The 13,896-nt window shown below is 52.3% G+C and overlaps 2 long non-coding RNA genes across 2 annotated transcripts in view; one reads left to right on the forward strand and one right to left on the reverse strand.

Annotated features, from left to right (window-relative positions):
• Positions 1-528: 528 nt before the first annotated feature.
• Positions 529-4,579, reverse strand: LOC142258752 (uncharacterized). The gene is made up of 2 exons (XR_012727861.1): positions 4,529-4,579; positions 529-1,270 (listed from the first exon to the last, which is right to left on the reverse strand). It is a non-coding gene; the product is annotated as an uncharacterized LOC142258752 (long non-coding RNA).
• Positions 4,580-4,667: 88 nt separating this feature from the next.
• LOC142258754 (uncharacterized) overlaps positions 4,668-13,896 on the forward strand; it is a 350,179-nt gene continuing 340,950 nt past the window's right edge. The window contains exon 1 of the long non-coding RNA XR_012727863.1: positions 4,668-4,742. This is a non-coding gene — a long non-coding RNA (uncharacterized LOC142258754). The remainder of the gene's footprint in view (positions 4,743-13,896) is intronic.

A 13,896-nucleotide genomic window follows, 5' to 3' on the forward strand; every position in this document is an offset into this window, starting at 1 on the left:
CCGGCGCGGCTGTCACACTGCTCCTGCGGCCTCTCATTCTTCTTCCTGAGCCGCTCATTAGGCTCATACATATTCACGGCTTCCCCTGCCCACTGGTGGCTGTGATTGGTTGCAGTCAGATGCACCCCCACACTGACTGACAGCTGTCTGACTGCAATTAATCACAGCCGCCGGTGGGTCTATATTGTACAGTAAAATAACAGCGTGCAGTCCTCTCAATTTTGATACCCAGCCAAGATAAAGCCTCACAACTGGTGGCTGATATTCTCAGACTGGGGTCAGACTGGGGATGCCTATGGTTATTAGCCTGCCCCCCCAGCCTAAAAATATCAGCCTGCAGCCTCCCGGATCGCTGCATCCATTAGATGTGACAATCCCAGCACTTTACCTGGATCATCTTGATTGCCCTGGTGTGATGGTAATCGGGGTAATAAGGAGTTAATAGCAGCCCATAGCTGCCACTAAGTCCTAAATTAGTGATGGTAGCATCTATGAGACCCCATAGAAGAGAGGAAATCCAGAAACAGCTTAATTAAAAGAAACTTTATTAAAGACAGTGGGAAAAAAAGTACACCCTGTCCATCACCGCGTCTCACACAGATGACTGCTCTTACATGACAATATCAAAGTGAATGCGGCCACTTATAAAACCCACACAACCTCTGAGGGGGGACACACCCCGTCACCGAATCATCAAATCACCAAGACACGAGCAAATGACAACTTACCATGATAGAAGATTACAAGAAGCATCAATACAAACATTATATAAGTACACCCCATATAATACACAGCACAGAGAATATACACAGAGAAGCATCAATACAAACATTATATAAGTACACCCCATATAATACACAGTACAGAGAATATATAAGTACACCCCATATAATACACAGTACAGAGAATATACACAGAGAAGCATCAATACAAACATTATATAAGTACACCCCATATAATACACAGCACAGAGAATATATAAGTACACCCCATATAATACACAGTACAGCGAATATATAAGTACACCCCATATAATACACAGTACAGAGAATATACACAGAGAAGCATCAATACAAACATTATATAAGTACACCCCATATAATACACAGCACAGAGAATATATAAGTACACCCCATATAATACACAGTGCAGAGAATGTATACACAGAGATATCCTCTTATGTCACTTGTGGGATTCTCTCCAATAGATGAAACGTTCATATTCAGTGGATGAGGAAGAATTCTCTGTGGAGCCGATATTGCCCCGAACGCTATAAATAAAAATGACCAATAATTAGTAATAATAATAATAATAATAATAATAATAATAATAATAATAATAATAATGCCACAAATTCCCATAAACTGTGTATAATGAATGTGCTGATAATCACCTGCTAATAAACCCATCAGAATCAGTCACAGATCATTGTGGAATTCAGCCCTTTGTGATCTCTGGCTCCAGCTTTAATATCCAATGGGCTTCCCTTATATACAGCGACTGCTCCAATCCCCTCCTCCTGGATCTATCCCCCCCGCTCCATGCCTCTAACGGGAAAAGACGACAGGGACGCCGGGTGCTGCTCTGCGACTGCCCCACAGAGCATCGCACCCTCCCCTCTCCCCCCCCCCTTCCCACAGGCAGAGCATCGCACCCTCTCTCCCCCCCTTCCCACAGGCAGAGCATCGCACCCTCTCCCCCCCCCCTTCCCACAGGCAGAGCATCGCACCCTCCCTCTGCCCCCCCCTTCCCACAGGCAGAGCATCGCACGCTCCCTCTCCCCCCCCTTCCCACAGGCAGAGCATCGCACCCTCTCCCCCCCCCTTCCCACAGGCAGAGCATCGCACCCTCCCTCTCCCCCCCCCTTCCCACAGGCAGAGCATCGCACCCTCCCTCTTCCCCCCCTTCCCACAGGCAGAGCATCGCACCCTCCCTCTCCCCACCCCTTAACACAGGCAGAGCATCGCACCCTCCCTCTCCCCCCCCCTTCCCACAGGCAGAGCATCGCACCCTCCCTCTCCCCCCCCCTTCCCACAGGCAGAGCATCGCACCCTCCCTCTCCCCCCCCCTTCCCACAGGCAGAGCATCGCACCCTCCCTCTCCCCCCCCCTTCCCACAGGCAGAGCATCGCACCCTCCCTCTCCCCCCCCCCTTCCCACAGGCAGAGCATCGCACCCTCCCTCTCCCCCCCCCTTCCCACAGGCAGAGCATCGCACCCTCCCTCTCCCCCCCCCCTTCCCACAGGCAGAGCATCGCACCCTCCCTCTCCCCCCCCCTTCCCACAGGCAGAGCATCGCACCCTCCCTCTCCTCCCCCCATTCCCACAGGCAGAGCATCGCACCCTCCCTCTCCCTCCCCCCCCCCTTCCCACAGGCAGAGCATCGCACCCTCCCTCTCCCCCCCCCCTTCCCACAGGCAGAGCATCGCACCCTCCCTCTCCCCCCCCTTCCCACAGGCAGAGCATCGCACCCTCCCTCTCTCCCCCCCTTCCCACAGGCAGAGCATCGCACCCTCCCTCTCTCCCCCCCTTCCCACAGGCAGAGCATCGCACCCTCCCTCTCTCCCCCCCTTCCCACAGGCAGAGCATCGCACCCTCCCTCTCTCCCCCCCTTCCCACAGGCAGAGCATCGCACCCTCCCTCTCTCCCCCCCTTCCCACAGGCAGAGCATCGCACCCTCCCTCTCTCCCCCCCTTCCCACAGGCAGAGCATCGCACCCTCCCTCTCTCCCCCCCTTCCCACAGGCAGAGCATCGCACCCTCCCTCTCTCCCCCCCTTCCCACAGGCAGAGCATCGCACCCTCCCTCTCTCCCCCCCTTCCCACAGGCAGAGCATCGCACCCTCCCTCTCTCCCCCCCTTCCCACAGGCAGAGCATCGCAACCCTCCCTCTCTCCCCCCCCTTCCCACAGGCAGAGCATCGCACCCTCCCTCTCTCCCCCCCTTCCCACAGGCAGAGCATCGCACCCCCCTCCTCTCCCCCCCTTCCCACAGGCAGAGCATCGCACCCCTCCCTCTCTCCCCCCCTTCCCACAGGCAGAGCATCGCACCCTCCCTCTCTCCCCCCCTTCCCACAGGCAGAGCATCGCACCCTCCCTCTCTCCCCCCCTTCCCACAGGCAGAGCATCGCACCCTCCCTCTCTCCCCCCCTTCCCACAGGCAGAGCATCGCACCCTCCCTCTCTCCCCCCCCTTCCCACAGGCAGAGCATCGCACCCTCCCTCTCTCCCCCCCCTTCCCACAGGCAGAGCATCGCACCCTCCCTCTCTCCCCCCCCCTTCCCACAGGCAGAGGCATCGCACCCTCCCTCTCTTCCCCCCCTTCCCACAGGCAGAGCATCGCACCCTCCTCTCCCCCTCCACAGGCAGAGCATCGCACCCTCCCTCTCCCCCCCTTCCCACAGGCAGAGCATCGCACCCTCCTCTCTCCCCCCCCTTCCCACAGGCAGAGCAATCGCACCCTCGCCTCTCTCCCCCCCCTTCCCACAGGCAGAGCATCGCACCCTCCCTCTCTACCCCCCCTTCCCACAGGCCGCACCCTCCCTCTCTCCCCCCTTCCCACAGGCAGAGCATCGCACCCTCCCTCTCTCCCCCCCTTCCCACAGGCAGAGCATCGCACCCTCCCCTCTCTCCCCCCCTTCCCACAGGCAGAGCATCGCACCCTCCCTCTCCTCCCCCCCTTTCCCACAGGCAGAGCATCGCACCCTCCCTCTCTCCCCCCCTTCCCACAGGCAGAGCATCGCACCCTCCCTCTCTCCCCCCCCCTTCCCACAGGCAGAGCATCGCACCCTCCCTCTCTCCCCCCCTTCCCACAGGCAGAGCATCGCACCCTCCCTCTCTCCCCCCCTTCCCACAGGCAGAGCATCGCACCCTCCCTCTCTCCCCCCCTTCCCACAGGCAGAGCATCGCACCCTCCCTCTCTCCCCCCCTTCCCACAGGCAGAGCATCGCACCCTCCCTCTCTCCCCCCCCTTCCCACAGGCAGAGCATCGCACCCTCCCTCTCTCCCCCCCTTCCCACAGGCAGAGCATCGCACCCTCCCTCTCCCCCCCTTCCCACAGGCAGAGCATCGCACCCTCTCTCTCCCCCCCTTCCCACAGGCAGAGCATCGCACCCTCTCTCTCCCCCCCTTCCCACAGGCAGAGCATCGCACCTCTCTCTCCCCCCCTTCCCACAGGCAGAGCATCGCACCCTCTCTCTCCCCCCCCTTCCCACAGGCAGAGCATCGCACCCTCTCCTCTCCCCCCCTTCCCACAGGCAGAGCATCGCACCCTCTCTCTCCCCCCCTTCCCACAGGCAGAGCATCGCACCCTCTCTCTCCCCCCCTTCCCACAGGCAGAGCATCGCACCCTCTCTCTCCCCCCCCTTCCACAGCAGAGCATCGCACCCTCTCTCTCCCCCCCTTCCCACAGGCAGAGCATCGCACCCTCTCTCTCCCCCCCTTCCCACAGGCAGAGCATCGCACCCTCTCTCTCCTACAATCCTTTTTTATTTCTCCCTGAGGCTCATACATGATAAGCTCCATCAGATATGACCTCCTGTTACATCACACCCAGGACTGGAAACAGCAGAGACAGGGAAGAGGAAACATCCTGCTGCTTGAACTGCAAACTGTGCACTGACTGCCGGGAACTACAGGCTCCTCCCACACAAGAGGCCGGTCACATGGGCGTGACGTCACCAGAGGTCCTTCTGGCCACTGGGATCTAGCCTCTACCATATATCTAGTGTGCGGCTCTGCAGGTGGAGGTAGGTGCAGGGTATTATATATCTAGTGTGCGGCTCTGCAGGAGGAGGTAGGTGCAGGGTATTATATATCTAGTGTGCGGCTCTGCAGGTGGAGGTAGGTGCAGGGTATTATATATCTAGTGTGCGGCTCTGCAGGTGGAGGTAGGTGCAGGGTATTATATATCTAGTGTGCGGCTCTGCAGGTGGAGGTAGGTGCAGGGTATTATATATCTAGTGTGCGGCTCTGCAGGTGGAGGTAGGTGCAGGGTATTATATATCTAGTGTGCGGCTCTGCAGGTGGAGGTAAATGCAGGGTATTATATATCTAGTGTGCGGCTCTGCAGGTGGAGGTAGGTGCAGGGTATTATATATCTAGTGTGCGGCTCTGCAGGTGGAGGTAGGTGCAGGGTATTATATATCTAGTGTGCGGCTCTGCAGGTGGAGGTAGGTGCAGGGTATTATATATCTAGTGTGCGGCTCTGCAGGTGGAGGTAGGTGCAGGGTATTGTATATCTAGTGTGCGGCTCTGCAGGTGGAGGTAGGTGCAGGGTATTATATCTAGTGTGCGGCTCTGCAGGTGGAGGCAGGTGCAGGGTATTATATATCTAGTGTGCGGCTCTGCAGGTGGAGGTAGGTGCAGGGTATTGTATATCTAGTGTGTGGCTCTGCAGGTGGAGGTAGGTGCAGGTTATTATATATCTAGTGTGCGGCTCTGCAGGTGGAGGTAGGTGTAGGGTATTATATATCTAGTGTGCGGCTCTGCAGGTGGAGGTAGGTGCAGGTTATTATATATCTAGTGTGCGGCTCTGCAGGTGGAGGTAGGTGCAGGGTATTATATATCTAGTGTGCGGCTCTGCAGGTGGAGGTAGGTGCAAGGTATTATATATCTAGTGTGCGGCTCTGCAGGTGGAGGTAGGTGCAGGGTATTATATATCTAGTGTGCGGCTCTGCAGGTGAGGTAGGTGCAGGGTATTATATATCTAGTGTGCGGCTCTGCAGGTGGAGGTAGGTGCAGGGTATTATATATCTAGTGTGCGGCTCTGCAGGTGGAGGTAGGTGCAGGGTATTATATATCTAGTGTGCGGCTCTGCAGGTGGAGGTAGGTGCAGGGTATTATATATCTAGTGTGCGGCTCTGCAGGTGGAGGTAGGTGCAGGGTATTATATATCTAGTGTGCGGCTCTGCAGGTGGAGGTAGGTGCAGGGTATTATATATCTAGTGTGCGGCTCTGCAGGTGGAGGTAGGTGCAGGGTATTATATATCTAGTGTGCGGCTCTGCAGGTGGAGGTAGGTGCAGGGTATTATATATCTGGTGTGCGGCTCTGCAGGTGGAGGTAGGTGCAGGGTATTATATATCTGGTGTGCGACTCTGCAGGTGGAGGTAGGTGCAGGGTATTATATATCTAGTGTGCGGCTCTGCAGGTGGAGGTAGGTGCAGGGTATTATATATCTAGTGTGCGGCTCTGCAGGTGGAGGTAGGTGCAGGGTATTATATATCTAGTGTGCGGCTCTGCAGGTGGAGGCAGGTGCAGGGTATTATATATCTAGTGTGCGGCTCTGCAGGTGGAGGCAGGTGCAGGGTATTATATATCTAGTGTGCGGCTCTGCAGGAGGAGGCAGGTGCAGGGTATTATATATCTAGTGTGCGGCTCTGCAGGTGGAGGTAGGTGCAGGGTATTATATATCTAGTGTGCGGCTCTGCAGGTGGAGGTAGGTGCAGGGTATTATATATCTAGTGTGCGGCTCTGCAGGTGGAGGTAGGTGCAGGGTATTATATATCTAGTGTGCGGCTCTGCAGGTGGAGGTAGGTGCAGGGTATTATATATCTAGTGTGCGGCTCTGCAGGTGGAGGTAGGTGCAGGGTATTATATATCTAGTGTGCGGCTCTGCAGGTGGAGGTAGGTGCAGGGTATTATATATCTAGTGTGCGGCTCTGCAGGAGGAGGTAGGTGCAGGGTATTATATATCTAGTGTGCGGCTCTGCAGGTGGAGGTAGGTGCAGGGTATTATATATCTAGTGTGCGGCTCTGCAGGTGGAGGTAGGTGCAGGGTATTATATATCTAGTGTGCGGCTCTGCAGGTGGAGGTAGGTGCAGGGTATTATATATCTAGTGTGCGGCTCTGCAGGAGGAGGTAGGTGCAGGGTATTATATATCTAGTGTGCGGCTCTGCAGGTGGAGGTAGGTGCAGGGTATTATATATCTAGTGTGCGGCTCTGCAGGTGGAGGTAGGTGCAGGGTATTATATATCTAGTGTGCGGCTCTGCAGGAGGAGGTAGGTGCAGGGTATTATATATCTAGTGTGCGGCTCTGCAGGTGGAGGTAGGTGCAGGGTATTATATATCTAGTGTGCGGCTCTGCAGGTGGAGGTAGGTGCAGGGTATTATATATCTGTGTGCGGCTCTGCAGGTGGAGGTAGGTGCAGGGTATTATATATCTAGTGTGCGGCTCTGCAGGTGGAGGTAGGTGCAGGGTATTATATATCTAGTGTGCGGCTCTGCAGGTGGAGGTAGGTGCAGGGTATTATATATCTAGTGTGCGGCTCTGCAGGTGGAGGTAGGTGCAGGGTATTATATATCTAGTGTGCGGCTCTGCAGGTGGAGGTAGGTGCAGGGTATTATATATCTAGTGTGCGGCTCTGCAGGTGGAGGTAGGTGCAGGGTATTATATATCTAGTGTGCGGCTCTGCAGGTGGAGGTAGGTGCAGGGTATTATATATCTAGTGTGCGGCTCTGCAGGTGGAGGTAGGTGCAGGGTATTATATATCTAGTGTGCGGCTCTGCAGGTGGAGGTAGGTGCAGGGTATTATATATCTAGTGTGCGGCTCTGCAGGTGGAGGTAGGTGCAGGGTATTATATATCTAGTGTGCGGCTCTGCAGGTGGAGGTAGGTGCAGGGTATTATATATCTAGTGCGCGGCTCTGCAGGTGGAGGTAGGTGCAGGGTATTATATATCTAGTGCGCGGCTCTGCAGGTGGAGGTAGGTGCAGGGTATTATATATCTAGTGCGCGGCTCTGCAGGTGGAGGTAGGTGCAGGGTATTATATATCTAGTGCGCGGCTCTGCAGGTGGAGGTAGGTGCAGGGTATTATATATCTAGTGCGCGGCTCTGCAGGTGGAGGTAGGTGCAGGGTATTATATATCTAGTGCGCGGCTCTGCAGGTGGAGGTAGGTGCAGGTTATTATATATCTAGTGTGCGGCTCTGCAGGTGGAGGTAGGTGCAGGGTATTATATATCTAGTGTGCGGCTCTGCAGGTGGAGGTAGGTGCAGGGTATTATATATCTAGTGTGCGGCTCTGCAGGTGGAGGTAGGTGCAGGGTATTATATATCTAGTGTGCGGCTCTGCAGGTGGAGGTAGGTGCAGGGTATTATATATCTAGTGTGCGGCTCTGCAGGTGGAGGTAGGTGCAGTGTATTATATATCTAGTGTGCGGCTCTGCAGGTGGAGGTAGGTGCAGGGTATTATATATCTAGTGTGCGGCTCTGCAGGTGGAGGTAGGTGCAGGGTATTATATATCTAGTGTGCGGCTCTGCAGGTGGAGGTAGGTGCAGGGTATTATATATCTAGTGTGCGGCTCTGCAGGTGGAGGTAGGTGCAGGGTATTATATATCTAGTGTGTGGCTCTGCAGGAGGAGGTAGGTGCAGGGTATTATATATCTAGTGTGCGGCTCTGCAGGAGGAGGTAGGTGCAGGTTATTATATATCTAGTGTGCGGCTCTGCAGGTGGAGGTAGGTGCAGGGTATTATATATCTAGTGTGCGGCTCTGCAGGTGGAGGTAGGTGCAGGGCAGGGCCGACTCCAGGTTTTTGTGGGCCCCGGGCGGAAGAGTCCCGGTGGGCCCCATCCACACGCAGACACACACATACGTACACATACATATACATATTTAAAGACAAACTCACAAAAATACGTATAGAACTGACACATCTATACAGTCATATACACTGACATACATAGATACACATCATACATGCATACAGACACACACAACACAACTCTGCTAGATACATACATACAGACACACATAGCTCTGCTGCATACATACACACATAGCTCTGCTGCATACATACACACATAGCTCTGCTGCATACATACACACATAGGTCTGCTGCATATATACACACATAGCTCTGCTACATACATACACACATAGCTCTGCTACATACATACACACATAGCTCTGCTACATACATACACACATAGCTCTGCTACATACATACACATAGCTCTGCTGCATACATACACATAGCTCTGCTGCATACATACACACATAGCTCTGCTACATACATACACACAGCTCTGCTACATACATACACACATAGCTCTGCTACATACATACACACATAGCTCTGCTACATACATGCACAGCTCTGCTACATACATACACACATAGCTCTGCTACATACATAGCTCTGCTACATACATACACAGCTCTGCTGCATACATACACATAGCTCTGCTGCATACATACACACAGCTCTGCTGCATACATACACACAGCTCTGCTGCATACATACACACAGCTCTGCTGCATACATACACACAGCTCTGCTACATACATACACACATAGCTCTGCTACATACACGCATAGGTCTGCTACATACCCGCATAGCTCTGCTACATACATACACACATAGCTCTGCTACATACATACACACATAGCTCTGCTACATACATAGCTCTGCTACATACATACACACATAGCTCTGCTACATACATACATGAATCTGCTACATACATACATACAGACACACACGTGGCTCTGAGGGGCCCACACACGCGGCTCTGGGGGGCCCACACACAGCTCCAGGGGCCAGCACATACAGCACGGGGGGGGGCAGGGCATACACCTAAGGGGGGAGAAGCCCATACAGCTCACCAGGTCCCATAAATCGGGGAATGGGGAGGGCACATACCGCTCGGGTCACGGTGGAGAGGGGACCCACACAGCGCCGGAGAGAAGAGCTGTGCTGGGGGTCGCTGGCTGGCACTGCAACTCCTTCATCTGTGGGACTGAGCAGGCCGGTCGGTAGCTCCGCCCACAGATGAAGTTCAAACCAGGAAGTCTGCGCGCCTTAAAGGGACGGCGCTGCAGATTCCTGCCGAGGACTGCGGTCCCCGGAACTCGGCCCGGGGGCAGCAGAACTAAGGCGAGGGGGCCCCGGCCAAGGGGCACCAGAACTGACGAGGCCGAGTGGGCCCCCCCGGCTCTCCAGGGCCCCGGTATTTGCCCGGGTATGCCGCGTGCTGACGCCGGCCCTGGTGCAGGGTCTCTGTTATTTTGGGGTCATCATTATCATTAACCCCTTCATTTCTCAGCTATTTTCACCTTTAACCAGTTCAGGACCAGTTGCTTGCTATTCCTGACCGGCTCATTTACATTCAGTTTAACCCCTTAAGAATGGAGCCAGTTTTGTACTTCATGACTCAGCCATTTTTTGCAATTCTGACTAGTGTCACTTTGACAAGTTTCGAGAGGTAACGCCAAAAAGTGGACCCCACGGTTTGTTCCCCACTTTCTCATGAGCGCGGTGATACCCCACATGTGGTCAGAAACCTCTGTTTGGACAAATGGAAGGGCTCGGAATGAAAGGAGCAATATTAGAATTGTGTTAAGCAAATTTGGCTGAAATAGATTGCGGGTCCCATGTAGCATTTGTAGGGCCCCTAAAATAACTAAACAGCAGAAACCCCCCACAAGTGACCACATTCTGGATACTTGACCCCTCGAGGAATTTCTCTAGATGATTTGTGAGCACCTAGAACCCCCGGAGGCTTCATAGAATTTTATAACGAGTCGTGAAAATAAAAAAAAATACATTTTTACCACAAAATTGTTACTTCATCCAGATAGCTTTTACAGTGGAACCTTGGTTAACGAGAACATTCCGTGCTGAGAGTGTGCTTGTTAACCAAGTTACTCATTCAGCAAAGCAGGATTTCCTATAGGAAATCATTGCAATGCAGACAATTCATCCCACAACTTGTTAAATGTCACATCCTGGTCCCCTAGTGTGCCATTCCACACACTTACAAACACACACACATATTATGCTCACCTTACCTTCCATTCCATCGCTGGCCTCCTGGATCTTGCAATTCGCAGGTACAGGCTGTGTATCGGGTAACCATCGCGACGAGGGAGGAACTTCCGCTGCCAGAGCGCTGATGTCAAAGGCAGGAGCCACTTGCCTCTGATTGGTCAGCGCGTTGCCTTTGAGTAGCGGCTGACAGCGGAAGTTCATCCCTTGTCGCGATGGTTACCCGATACACATCCTGTAGCGGCGAACCTCAAGAACCATGAGGCTGGCGATGCAACGGAAGGTAAGGTGAGCATAATATGTGTGTGTGCATGCGTGTTTGTGTGTGTTTGTTTGTGTTTGTGCGGACGGCAAGAGCGGGTTAGATGTACGGAACCGGAAGTGTGCGCTGTGAGTATTTTGCTTGTAAGGCAAAGCTTGCTTGTAAACTGAGTTACAAATTTACAGCAAGCTTTGCTCGTTAAGCAATATACTCGCTAACTGGGTTATTTGTTCAGCGAGGTTCCACTGTATTCACAAGGGTAACAGGAAAAATGCAGCATAAAATTTATTGTGCAATATTTCCTGAGTATGCAGATACCTCATATGTGATGGAAATCAACTGTTTTGGAACATGGCAGGGCTCGGAAGGGAAGGAGCGCCATTTGACTGTAAAATTTGCTGAATCATTAGAAAACTCCATGTCGCGTTTGGAGAGCCCTTGAGATACCTATACATTAGAGCTCCACATGTGTGACCCCATTCTAAAAACTAAACCCCTCAAGGATTTTATCCAGGGGTATATTGAGCATTTTGAACCCACAGGTACTTCACAGAATTTGATAACCTTAGCTCATCATATTGAAAATTTTAATTTTTTTTTAACAAAAATGTTGCTTCAGCACCAAATTTCTCACTTTTTCAAGAGGACACACCAAAAAATGGACTCCACAGTTTGTTATACAAATATTTAAGAGCTCAGTGATACCCCACATGTGGCCAGAAAATCTCTGTTTGGACAAACAGGAGGGCTCGGAAGAGAAGCAGCACTATGTGAATTTTGGAAAAGTTGAAATAAATTGCGGGCACCATGTTGCATTTGCAGGGCCCCTAAGGTACCTATACAGCAGAAACCCCTACAAGTGACCCCATTTTGGACTCTAGACCACTCAAGAATTTTATTCAGGGGTATAGTGAGCAGGTAGATCACAAAAATGTTGCTATAGTGCCAAATTTCTCACTTTTAGGCTGTGTCCCCACGATTCGTTGAAATAAATAAATAAAATAAATCTTTATTTTTATTTAGCGCTAACATATTCCGCAGCACTTTACATACATCAGGAACACTGTCCCCATTGGGGCTCACAATCTAAATTCCCTATCTGTATGACTTTGAAGTGTGGAAGGAAACCGGAGTACCCGGAGGAAACCCACGCAAACATGGGGAGAACATACAAACTCCTTACAGATGTTGTCAATGGTGGGATTCGAACCCAGGACCCCAGCGTTGCAAGACTGCAGTGCTAACCGCTGAGCCACCATGCCGCCCATACACTGCATCTAGGACACAGTGTCAGCCATTCTGCGCAGATGCCAGTGTTATGCACACGAGAATGCAGCTGTTCGTGCCCACAATCCGGGTTCAGGCCACTGCGGACTTTATTCTCCCTGCGAAGAACACTCATCTCCACAGCATAAATTGACATCCTGTGTCTCAGGAAGCCGCACCGCTGGTCAGTTTATGCTGCAGAGAAAAGAAGCACAGTGCTCAGGAGATTTCTAAACATCCCGCTACTGCGCTTGTACTGCACATCATCGCAGTCAAAACACTCTGCGGCCAAACTGCTGCAAGTCCTGATCGTGGGCACATAGCCTAATAAGCTGGGATGGATGGATGGCTAGATAAATAGATGTCAAACACATATATAATGTCCCATCCCCCTTCATGTTCTAAGCTGGCACCCTTTAGTAACTTTCATGTGGCACTAAATGGTGTTTAACCTTGTATTTAGCCCCCCCCCAAAAAAAAAAAAAACAAAACAAACAGCTAGGGTAAAGCAGACAGCTGTAGCCTGCAGACAAGCGCTGGCAGCTTGACCTTGGCTGGTAATCCAAAATGGAGGTGTCTCCATGCTGTTTTTTTTTAATTACTTATAAATAATTAAAAAAAAAAGTGGGGTCCCCCCAAATTGGATTACCAGCCAAGGTAAAGTGGACAGCTGTGGTCTGGTATTCTCAGGGTGGAAAAACGCAAGGTTATTTGGCCCTTTCCAGCCTAAAAATAGCAGGCCGCAGCCGCCCAGAAGTGGCGCATCCGTTAGATGCGCTAATCCTGACACTTCGCACGTCTCTTCCCGTTGCCCTGGTGTGGTGGCAAATGGGGTAATAAATGGGGTTGTTGGGGTTAGGGTTAATGATGTCAATGGCGTCTTTTAGATACCCGACAGCACAAACCTAGTAAGTAGTAAAAAAAAAAAAGATTCTCTCACATTCCCTCCATCAATTTTTTGAAAAGAAAAAAAAATCTGGTCCACCGTAATCCATTTTGGAGGTCCCACGACGACTCTGGACCTTCCACAATATGGGGGCACACTCAGAGAACGTATCCCCCATTTTCTGGAAGTGCAAACCCTCCATGTGAGGAGTGTGGTTGTAGAGATGCTGCACTCACACTCCTCGGGTCCACAGCACAGCAGTGTGAGCTGCAGTAAGCTCAGTGTCACTACTAGCAGGGAGTCGGCTGAGAGACGCTCTGCACATGTGGCCAGGATCTTCTGAGAAGGAAGAGGAGGGATCGTGGGGGATCGTCACTGCAGAAGGTAAGTGGAAACCGGGGACTGACAGGGGGTGACCTGGCAGAACCTGGGGAGAACTTTGATGTCGCATCTAACATGTCAGATACGACAGAACTCAGAGGAGGATGAGCGCAGCGTGCACGTTGGCCATTTTAGATGAGCGGGTGGGACTGGAGGGGCACTTTGGCCACACCGGAGAACTGAGGGAGGTGACTTATCTCCCTACTGACATGATTGACTATGCCAGGTGGAAGATAAATCATTTTTTTCGGCCTCAATCGTGATCTTCAGGGTTTGCGTTATCCCCGGTAGCTGGGGGGCGGTATTCACGTTATTTCTTGCTGCCGTTTTAAAACT

Source organism: Anomaloglossus baeobatrachus, assembly GCF_048569485.1.
Source record: "Anomaloglossus baeobatrachus isolate aAnoBae1 chromosome 5 unlocalized genomic scaffold, aAnoBae1.hap1 SUPER_5_unloc_1, whole genome shotgun sequence".
Taxonomy (NCBI): Eukaryota; Metazoa; Chordata; class Amphibia; order Anura; family Aromobatidae; genus Anomaloglossus; species Anomaloglossus baeobatrachus.